The sequence below is a fragment of the Dendropsophus ebraccatus genome, unplaced genomic scaffold (genome assembly GCF_027789765.1).
Source record: "Dendropsophus ebraccatus isolate aDenEbr1 unplaced genomic scaffold, aDenEbr1.pat pat_scaffold_1045_ctg1, whole genome shotgun sequence".
NCBI classification, from domain to species: Eukaryota; Metazoa; Chordata; class Amphibia; order Anura; family Hylidae; genus Dendropsophus; species Dendropsophus ebraccatus.
In genome coordinates this window covers 47,901-59,275 of record NW_027208462.1, presented here as the reverse complement: position 1 = coordinate 59,275, position 11,375 = coordinate 47,901, and the positions used below count along the sequence as shown (strand labels likewise).

The window sequence follows — 11,375 nt, the reverse complement described above, 5'->3', positions numbered from 1 at the left end:
CATTTTCTCTAAAGAGACACATAATAAAGCTGCTTTTGTATTAATAATTATAAAAAGATAGAATGACAGTGCCCCTTAAACTTACTTTGGTATGAAGATTGTATTCCGCAGAAAGTTCTCAAACTTCTTTGAAAAGATTCTTCATGTATATCTAGAAGCTGGCCACCATTTTTTCTGACATGGGCAACACTTCTTCAGCATCTAAACTGTCTTCTTCATCATTATCAAACCTGGTATCTGCACTACTGGTAGGAAGCTTCAAACCTGCACGGGACAAGAGTTTAGGGGGCACTTGTGACAAGAGGAATGACAGTTGTGGAAATTAGAGGATCTAACTATGGCTGAACATATCATATTATCTAGGAATCTAGGCATCCTTAATGGGATGTTGCTGCAGTTGAAACCTTTATTATGTTATTGCACCATTAAGGAGTTGGTGTCATACCTGGCACAGTGAAACATACTATTACTGTATCTGCTGGAAGAGCTGAATTATAAACATTAAATTATACACCAACTTCCTCTTGACAATGTGATACAATCTGCAAAGAAAGTACAAGCCATGTACTGTATATCTAGGTTTGTTGATGGTGTAAATTCTATTTTGGAAACAACAGGGTTTACCGTTCCAATAGCTACAGGAGAAATTCGTAACAAGGATGATTTTAATAGTTGTTTTCTGTAACCAGAATCCTGGAAATCACGGAGCGCAGACAAAACAAATAGTCCTCTAAACTAAGCTGCACGCTCCCTCTAACATGAACACTCTGAAGACATATTGATAGTTTCGCAACTAAATTGACTCCATAAAACAGAAACAGAAACTCCTAAAATGTTACATTCTGAAATTATGCATTTAGTTTTAATCATCAGTTTATTATCCAAATTAATTTTAGTTTACAGCTCAATTTGTTGTTTGTACTGGGCATTAAAGGAAGGGTGTTTGAGTCATTGCCACCCAATGGTGTTCATCTTGAAGTTTTTATGGAAACGAAGAATAAAGTCTACTAAACGTTGGTGAGTGCCATCTCATTTCTCTTACTTTTTGATGTTTACACACCTGACTTTTTAGGTGAGAAAGAGCCCCCCCCCCTTAATAAGTCATATTTAGATAATCCTCCTTCAAAGCTATTCCCACTGAAGATAAACCCGTAGTGCCAACTGATTTGTCTTCTTTGCATATCCTAACAATATAGTTGTGATCCTACATTTCAATGCACACTGACATATTCCATTTATCATTCCACCCCTTCTTTGGTTGAACAAGTATTTTGGACAAGTATTTTTTCCAACCAACAATTTAACTACATTGATCTTTGGAATAACTATCTTTCTCAACAAGCATGAAAACAGAGTATGCATGTTTTAGGATGAGCAAGCAAGGAGTAGAAGGTAGCGATACAAGCTCAGAATGGGACTAGAAAAGAAAGTGGAACGAATATATAGAAAAGTGGAACTCATATATATATCACACACACTTTAAATCATGACTAAACAGATAAAATTTTGATGGTTAGCCGTACATTTTGCCACCTATACAATATTGAGGTCAATACTAGAGATGAGCAAACCTCGAGCATGCTCGAGTTCATCTGAACCCGAACATTCGACATTTGATTAGCGGGGGCTGCTGAAGTTGGATAAAGCCCTAGGGCTATGTGGATATAGTCATTGGCTGTATCCATGTTTTCCAGACAACCTTAGAGCTTTATCCAACTTTAGCAGCCCCCCGCTAATCAAATGCCGATCTTTCGGGTTCGAATGGGCTTGAGCATGCTCGAGGTTCGCTCATCTCTAGTCAATACATGTGGTGGTAAATACTTTTGATCAAAGTATTTTAAGAGTGATACCTTTATTGGCCAACAAAAAATTTTATAATTCCAAGGCAAACACATAAAACAAGGAAAAAAACTTTGTTTGCTAACAGGTCACATACAAACCTTTAGTACAGTAATCGTTGGTATACAGCTCCTGATCTTCCACCATCTGCTGCCAGAGCACCAGGTAGTAACTAAGGTTCCCATTGCGTTGCGTTGGTGGTTTCCATCGGACAATTAGATGTGATGAAGAGTTGGACATTATCATAACATCTTGAGGAACAGTTGGTGCTGCAACATGAGGAGAAGCCCATCAAAGAAGTTAATCTGGTTATATAACCCTAATTTATTATTTTCCCCCCTAATGTGGCTCATTATATAAAGACAGATTGTGTCCCACTGAAAACAATGGGATGCATCTATTTCAGTTATCCTGGTGCCGCAATGCACCAGATTAATAGTAAACATAAACGCAGATGTTAACCAACCCAAAGAGATTTTGGTTAAACATTCAACTTCATTAGCAAAGGTTCCTAAATGAAATTATGACCGATCAAATAAGACTTCAAAAGATCTAACCTGCTGGTTTAGTCCGTATATAAACAACATCGCTCTGAGCACCAAAGCCCTGTCCTTCTTCTGCTGTAGTCAAAGAGATGGCCCGGACATATATTGCATACTGTGTCCACGGCTTTAGGTTCAGTAATGTGATACTCGGTTCTTGCTCAGTGTTCAAAGGTAGTTCTACATCTTTAACATTCCAGCTGTTGGCACCGCAGGCATCTTGTCCAAGGTACTCTGTTATATTCTGGAAAGGCCTAAAGACCAGACAAGGGAGAACATTTCAGAAAACATTAAAAACATTATGAGATTACATGGGTTCAAAAGGGTAGTCTTTACCAGTGTCTGTTGTCTGTGGTATTGTAACTCAACCGCACTTACTTCAGTGGAGCTGCACTGAAGTTCAAGCCAAAACCTGTGGATGGGTGCGGTGCTGAATTTGGTAGACATCAGCCATGTTTTTTCTGATCCTGGATAACCCCTTCCATACATTAAGTAGATGCACAATGACCACAAATGATCAATGCCTATTAAGTTCTTCATATGAAAAAGATTAATTCTTCTTCTTCATGGAATATGATAAAATGGTACCATTCATGTTTGTGCAAGCAGGTACACAAGGTCTATCAGTATATGGATTTATTAAAACAGGTCTCTAAGAAGCTTTTGAGTGATCAGCATTCACAAAAATTAGCTACAGCCACATTGGAGCCAACATGGCCAACAAACAGTTACTCCCTATCCAATTTGGTAAAGAGGGGAGAAGGCTGGATTGTACAAGAATGGTGTTTCAAAGAAAAGTAGATGTATGCAACTTTATCAACTGTATGCAACTTTATAAGGGAAGAAGATTAACCCCTTAATGACGGAGCCAATTTTCGCTTTAGCGTTTTTGTTTTTTCCTCCTCATGTCTAAAAGGCCATAGAACTTGTATTTTCCCCCCCATTTTTTTGCCCTTATTTTTTGCTCCACTAATTTTACTTTCCAATGGCAGACTTAATTTTTGCATAAAATACGCTTCGTTTTAAATCGTTCGTCCTATGGTACAACTGAAATGTTATATATGTTCCTGAAGTTGGTACGATTAAACGATATGCAACAACTTGCATAACTTTTAGATTTGATGGCTTTTTAAAATAAAACTTTTTAAAGAAAATAAACGTTCCTTAAAATTGCTCTTTGACCATGATTATAACGCCTTTATCCTTTGGTCTATAGGGCTGTGTGAGGTCATTTTTTGCACCATGATCTCTACTTTCTATTGGTACCTTGATTGCATATATGCAACTTTTTGATTGCTTTTATTTACATTTTTTCTGGATTTGATGCAACCAAAAATGTGCAATTGAGCACTTTGACGAGTTTTTGCAATTACACTGTTTACAGAGCGAGATCAGGAATGGGATTATGCATGCGGCGATTCCAAATATGTCTTTTTATTTATAAAATGTGAAAAGGGGGTGATTCTGACTTTTATTAAGGGAGGGGATTTTTTTTATTATAAAAACACTTAGAAAAAAAAAAACTCACTCTGAGTCCCAGGCCGGTAAGATGAAGGGGTTCCCCCCCCCTCTTCGATCGCAGCGCACGCGGGGGGGGGGGGGGGGGGGGGGCCCAGACACCAGGGAAAGGCACACAGAAGACTTGTAAAAGCTGCATTTAATGGTGTTAGTTTGTAAGAGCGGCGATCAGCTGCGCCCGCTAATAGCCATGGTCCGTCTGAACCCCCCATGCGACAAGATGGGGTAAATGTTACATCAATCGTTAAGAGGTTAAGGGCCCATTTACATTGAGCAAAAAAGTGTATTTCCTCTGCGCCTCCGCTGTTTTGAGGGTAAAACTGCTTAGGAGGAATAATGGTAACTACTTATCCATTGATCCCAAACTGAATAGAATTTCGAGAGACTTTTTTTTTTGCAGAGTATGGTACATTTTCTCAAACATACAAAGTAGACCATCTTACTTTTATATGTCCACTTACGATTCTTTGTAGAGGACAACGAAGCTCATAAGATCGCTGTTATCTGGCTTATATCGCTGCCATTTTAGGAAGATGCGGTCAGATTCAGTCATATTTGTTACAAATCTTAACGTTTCAGTCTTGCCTGTGTTGAAAGAACATTATGTGAGATGAGTGAAACCAAAGAAGGATATTTTACAGTAAATATCAACAGCTGAAGATGCACAAGAAGAGCCTGTAAAGAGTCTCGAAACACAGGACTAGCCAGATATCCCTCCGGGAAGGACCCAGCCAAAGGGGTGGCTCCTGTAGGCAAACCACCAAAACCACCATATGAAGTGGCCCAATAAGTTAATGTAATGACAAGGGGAAAAAAAGGCCAGGTATCCATCCACATACAGCTGTTTCGGGGTGTTGCCCCTCATCAGCGTTGAGCAGGATTCTGGCTAGGAGGGATATCTGGTTAGTCCTGGGTTTATAGACTCTTTTTAATGAGGCTCCACGGGCTGCACCTAGGAATTCACTGCATTGAGCACTTTCACTAGCAGCCGGCAGTGTTATCGTTGGGCTGATCTCCCTGAGAACAGATGAAGATAATAGATCAAATACACTAAAAAGGTGACGACACCATTAAAAAAGTCCAACATTTTTACATAAACATAATGTGTGCGCCAATGAATTAGGGCACACCCTTTAGAATCTCACTAGATGGTCAATACATTTCTGGCAAATGGGTTTATGTAAAATAAATATCTCACATGAGGCCCGATCTCCATTAGTGCGGGGATTGATGTCAGCTTTGTTTTGCCTCCCCTTTGTTCCAGTTAAGTCTTCTGTGTGGTAGATCTCTGACAAGCAAAGCTTCGGGTTGAAGGCCAAAGTACAATTTTCCAGAGGGGATAGAAAGGTTCTCGTGGTTTGGATCCCATAGTTGTTGTAGGTTTTGATTGTCCAAGACGTACAATGTGTAATTCCTTGAAGACATAAAAACAAAACCAGATGTAACCAAGTCCATTCCTAGTGTTTCCTGGGGCCATATATCAATAGAGATTGGATAACCTGAAATTGTGAATTACAAATTTTCCTACTAAAGCCCCACACCAAATATTTTTTTAGATTTTTTAGATCAGATGGTTTTGGTTATTTTGTAAAATTGCATTTATTTGCTCACCCGTCCACCATGGCATCTCCTCCTGATCAGTTTTAAATTTTTAAAAATGACAATGACACCAGAGCGAAGGAATGCTTAATCTTCAGGAAGCCTGTGATGGTCTCAATGTGACCCAAACTTTTTCTGGAGCTCGGAAGCCAGATTATCTGAAAGAAAAATCAGCAGGAATTCGTGCAGGGTTCTATTACAGATGTTATTCGGGCACAGGGTCCGCAAGCTGTACCTCTGGCATGGGCAACTATCAGTGGAAAGGAACCTGCCATGACTGCTAACAATTGGTAAGAGTAGTAAGCATAGCAGCTGCCATGGAGCCCAGAAGTTAGAGAAGCCCAACCATTTGCACATCCTAAAATGTTAGCACACTAACCTGTATTGTGACAGATTCAGCACTGGTCCAATTACTGCAACTGGTCTATTAATTTAAAGCAGAGATACGTACTTCCCCGACGGATGTTGAAAATCAGACTTCCTTCAATGTAGGTGCAGCCAGACAGCTCTTTTGCAGTCTGAATGGTGTCGATTGCTTTGGTCCCAACTTTGCAAACTTTTGGGCAGTGGCCCTTCACACTTGTGGCAAAAAATACTGGTAATAGAATAAGAGACTTGGATATAAAATACTGAATATTTTAGGATTATTGAATCCTCTGTTTTTTTTAACCATATTTTAGGCATCTGCATAGATCTGGAGATGGCTGCTCTACTAAAATTAGCAGAGCCCCATTTTGAAATTACAGGCTGCCTATTGCCAAAGTTGATAATTTTGATCAGGGGCAGCCTTTAGCGGCAGAAGCTAATTAAGGTCAGCCTAATTTTTCCATGAATCAGTGCCCACGTTAGAATATGGTTTCTGGTATTGCATTTCAGGCCCAATAACTGAGATTTACTTCAGCTGGAATTTCAGACACAGGCCATAAACATGAGGCGGTGCTGCTTCTGGAGGGGGGGGGGGCAATAGAACAACCAGTGTCCAATAAAATCTAGGGCTCTCTTCTTTTTAAGTATTGTTGATCATTTAGAGCAAAGAACAATGGCGTAAAAAAATCATGTGTGTTGCAATGTTTTTGCAATAAGCTTAATGCTCTGCACCTCCTGTGGGATGGAAGTGTAGAGACATTGGCATAGTTCATACAATGGGGTTAGATGGGTAGAGCTTTACAGGAGTTACCAGTAATGCACAACCACCAGGGTCAGACTACCTAACTGGCAATACTTGAAAGATGTCAGATAGGCTAGCATTGACTGTGGGCCACTCAAGGGTCAGAAATTTTAAACTGTATGTTGTGGAATTGAAATGGTAGCCATTTTAGGTTTTACCAAGTTCTTCCAGCAAAAAATGTGGAGAAATAGGATTTCAATTGCTTTTATTTTACAGACAGACACAAACCTGCTCTCATTCCTGGTGTATCCAGATGGACACTCAGAGACACAGCGGTTTTTATAGATGACAAACTTGGAAGACTCCCTGGAGTTCTCTGAGACTTTGACCAAGCTGGCACAGTACTCTGCTGTGATACATCTCCAGCCCTCATATTCATAGGTGTTGGCTGGGCAGGTTGGCATGCACTTGCCATTGAAGAAGAAGTTACGACATGCCACACAGGTCTGGCTGTCTCCAGGGGAACTGCAGCCTCCCAGGCACTCTGGGTGACAGCAATCTCCACTGCTTGTACAGGCTTTGTCTTTACCACATTTACACACTGGGAAAAGAAAGTAGGAAAGATCAACAAAGAAAGTTTTACACACACACAAAAAAAAAGGAAAAATAAATAAAATTATATATATAAAAAACAAACAACTCCTGAATTCCCATCTGTGCCCCCCCTCCCCCCGCAGCAACCAGAATTCTGCCCCAACCCTTCCCCCACCAAATTTTTCTGAAAACCATATTCAACATGAAGAACACACCCTTTTAGTTGTGCTATATCGGGTCACTACTTTTCTATGATGGCTGCTGTTCATGGCTCAAGTTAATTAAGAGGCCACTAGATAGCACCACCTAATGTATTCCCTTAAAGGGGTACTACATCACCAATCTTTTTTCCAAATCTAGCATCACATGATATAGTTATAAAAAAGTTATGTTATGTGGTGCTATAAAATAATCAGGCTGCCTCCATCATTTTTCAAGCAATGTTCTCTCAGTTCAGTCATCCCGCAAACATTTTCTGACAATGCGCCACATAATGTATGCAAAGCAGGAGGCTGGCCTAGCGGCCGTACCTGGTTAGGCCAGCGCCCAGCTCTACATCTCTAGTAGATGTAGTTTGCTCAGCTCCGATTGGCCAAGCAAGGGACAAACCACTTAGCACAGGAGAGTAGGGCTAGATAAAGGAGGGGCGGGTATAAGCTGAAGTGGGCGAGTAGATAGACAGTGAGGCCCGTTGTACTATGGAATTGAATTTTTGAAAAAGGAGGTACAGAGTAGAGATGATCAAACACCGGAAAAAGTTAGGTTCTATCGAACTCGAACCTTGCGCATTTGAACAGAACGGGAAGGCATCGGGAATCAAATGAAGGTTCGACATGGTTCGAGTTTGATAGAACCTAACTTTTTCCGGTGTTCGATCATCTCTAGTAGAGAGGATTTGGAGACCGTGGCAAACTGAGACACTGACCGAGCAGCTACATTGGCGGGATTAGGCTTCCAGTCTTGTCGAGGAGTGATGGTAAAAAAAATAAAAAAAAAACTTTTATTAAAGTTTAAAAAAAAAAAAACTTTCTCCCCCCCAGGCGTGGACAACTCCTTTAACCTTACAAATAAGGCAAGCCCAACAGGTGCATTAGCAAACACATCGGGGAAAATCTATCCTTGAGTCTAATAGCTGTGATTTTTTTCTATCTAGTTTTAGCCATTTGTATTTCTTCTATTTCTTGGTAAATTTAAAGGGAACCTGTCACTCCCCATGCCGGGGTGACAGGCTCCCGACCCCCCGTTAGAGCCCCCTATACTCACGTGATCCCGCCGGGTCTCGCTTCTGGAGATGGTCGGGTCACGGAGATATCAGCCGCTGCAGCCCGGATCGCTCCTCAGATGAGTCCAACGCTCCTGTCATTCTCTATGAGCGTTGGACTCATCTGAGGAGTGCGCGCGCCGGGCTTCGGGCGCCGATATCTCCATGACCCGACCATCTCTATCTATGTCAGACAGTTGCACACAACATTTTTTGTCTAACAAACAAGTGAAATGTATTCACACGGTCCAGACCAGACGTAGGCCTGCTCCAGTAGGTGCAAATTTTACATTTTGTGCACATGAAAAAGGATGAAAATCCTAGGTTAATCAAATATTTAGGTGAACATACAAAACACACACACACAAAAACCGCATCTAATAATTATTCGCATGTCAAATACTGGTTCATAAATACTACTTAGGACAAAAAATGGGCGCAACCAGCATTCATTCACAGAAAAATTGACCCAAAGCCCTTGATAAACGTCCTCCATTGTCTGTAATATTCCATATTAAAATATTTACCTCCAGAACCCAAACTATTCAGGAATAAGGGGGGCCATAAAAGGGTAAAAGAGGGAATCAAATCAAGCTCCCCAATTACTTGGGGTTTAAAGGGATCTTTATCATTATCATATCATTATCAACTAGTTATGCCTGCTAAGCTTGGATTATCCTTCCCCTATATGCTAGACATAATCACTTTTTCAACCAGAGTAATGATTTATAGATATTTTGCAGTTAAACATTGTATTGATTCCTCTGTAGAGGCACTTCTATTAAAAATATTAAATGGCTCTTACTGGCACACTCTCTGGACCAGCCACATTTCATGTGTTTCATTATGAAAGAATTAGATTTAGGTGTTTAAACATTGACACAAGGTGAACAAACGAAATGCGCAGTGCAGCAAGACTGTAGTATTAAGCACATTCCTTGGTCTCCTTGGTGGAAGTACCAGTCTAGATACCTAGAAAAAGCCTCAGAAAACTGGGCACAGTTGGCAGTGGTTCCTCACTGTGCCCCCAGGTGCTTACTGTCCTTATTAGTGTTTGTAAGCCAAACACATGCAATAAACCAGTTTCATTGTACAGGATTATGACTGCCAAAAGTAGATTGTTGCATTTGTATCCAAAGAATGAGGCCTATTGCAAAAGTCTTGTTGTAAATTTAAACTTTGCTGGGTACAGTCTTGTATACATTAGTGTGCCAGCTAAGGACCACACCAAACGTCTGGATACCTTTGCTCCGCTTTTTGCAAGGTGCTTTCAAAACTTAAAGGGAACCAGTCACCAAAACAAAGCTACCTAATTATCATCATGTTATACAGCAGGAAGAACTGAGCAGATTGAGATGGATATCTAAGTATTTAGATGCAGCTGTCAAAGTTGACAGCTGCATCTAAATCCTCACTGTCCCTCATACCTGGTGGTCTAGTGGGGGGGAAATCGCCCCACCACAACGCGATCATGGAGGGGCTATCCCCGCATCTGCTTCGGGATGGGGTCTGCGCCGGAATAGCACTGATCCTGGCTCGGCACTCTATTGCTTTTGGCTGCAGCAGACAAAAGCAATACAACACTGATCTCATTGATCTATGTAGCATAGATCTCAATGAGAGAGCAATCATACTAGAAGACTTCTAGTATGTGTGTAAAAAAAAAAAAAAAAAAAAAATTATATATATATATATTAAATCCCCTCCCCTAATAAAAGTCAGAATCACCCTCCTTTCCCCCCCATTTTATAAATAAAAAACAAACAAACAAATATACATGTTTGGTATCGCTGTGAACTATTAAATTATCACATTCCTGATCTCGCACGGTAAACAACGTAAGCGCAAAAAAATTCAAAGTGCAAAATTGCTAATTTTTTGGTCGCATCAAATCTAGAAAAATTTTAATAAAAAGCGATCAAAAAGTCGCATATGCGCAGTCAAGGTACCGACAGAAAATACAGATCATATCGCAAAAAAATGACACCTCACACAGGTTTTAATTTTTTTTTAAAGCCATCACATAAAAGTTATCAAGTTACATATTGTTGTAATCTTTCTAACTTGAGGAACATGTATAACAAGTCCGTTTTAACCTAGGGTGAACACACACAATTTTTTTCTGGTTTCGCGGCATATTTTAGGCAAAATTACATCTGCCATTGCAAGGTACAATTAGTGGCGCAAAAAATAAGGGCTCATCTGGGTCTCTAGGTGCAAAAATGCATGCGCTATGGTCTTATATACACAAGGAGTTAAAAACAAAAGCGCAAAAATGAAAAATGGCTGTGTCCCCTAGGGGTTAATTGAAATCCCTAATCATTCTGTGTTAAGGAAAGGAGTCCAGGGCAGTGTGTCACTCAATGGACTGGACTCCTTAACATGGAAACATCAGAAATTTCAATCAATAAATTACAGTACAAGTTATTGTGAATCTTTTCCCATAAAGATACATATCAATCTGCTCAGCTCTTTCTTCTCTATAACATGATGCTGATAGCTTAGGTAGCATTTTCACAGTGCGGTGACAGGTTCCCTTTAAAGTGAACTTATCACCTATTTTTCTTTACAGATTAGATACTAATGTTAAAATATTTTATTACAATCTGTTTGTATTGTATGATCGAAAGCACACAGTGAGGGAAGGCTAAAGGCCCTATTCCACTGAACTTTTTCGAACGATTATCGTTCATAAAATCGTTCAAACGACCGCTCGTTAACCATATTCGTTCTGTGGAATAGCTGTAAACGAGCGAACGACAACAGCAAAATCGTCGTCTAGTCGTTCACTATTTTTTTTCAACATGTCGAAAAAAATCGTTGGTCTTTCAACAATAATTCGCTAATCTTTTCGTTGAATAAAAAAATCTTTCAGTCGTTCTTGAAATGTCTACCTACATTTCCCCACGTTTTA

At 40.1% G+C, this 11,375-nt stretch overlaps 1 pseudogene; it reads right to left on the bottom strand.

The window, feature by feature from the left end:
• Window positions 1-81: 81 nt before the first annotated feature.
• LOC138774696 (insulin receptor-related protein-like) overlaps window positions 82-11,375 on the bottom strand; it is a 40,397-nt pseudogene continuing 29,103 nt past the window's right edge.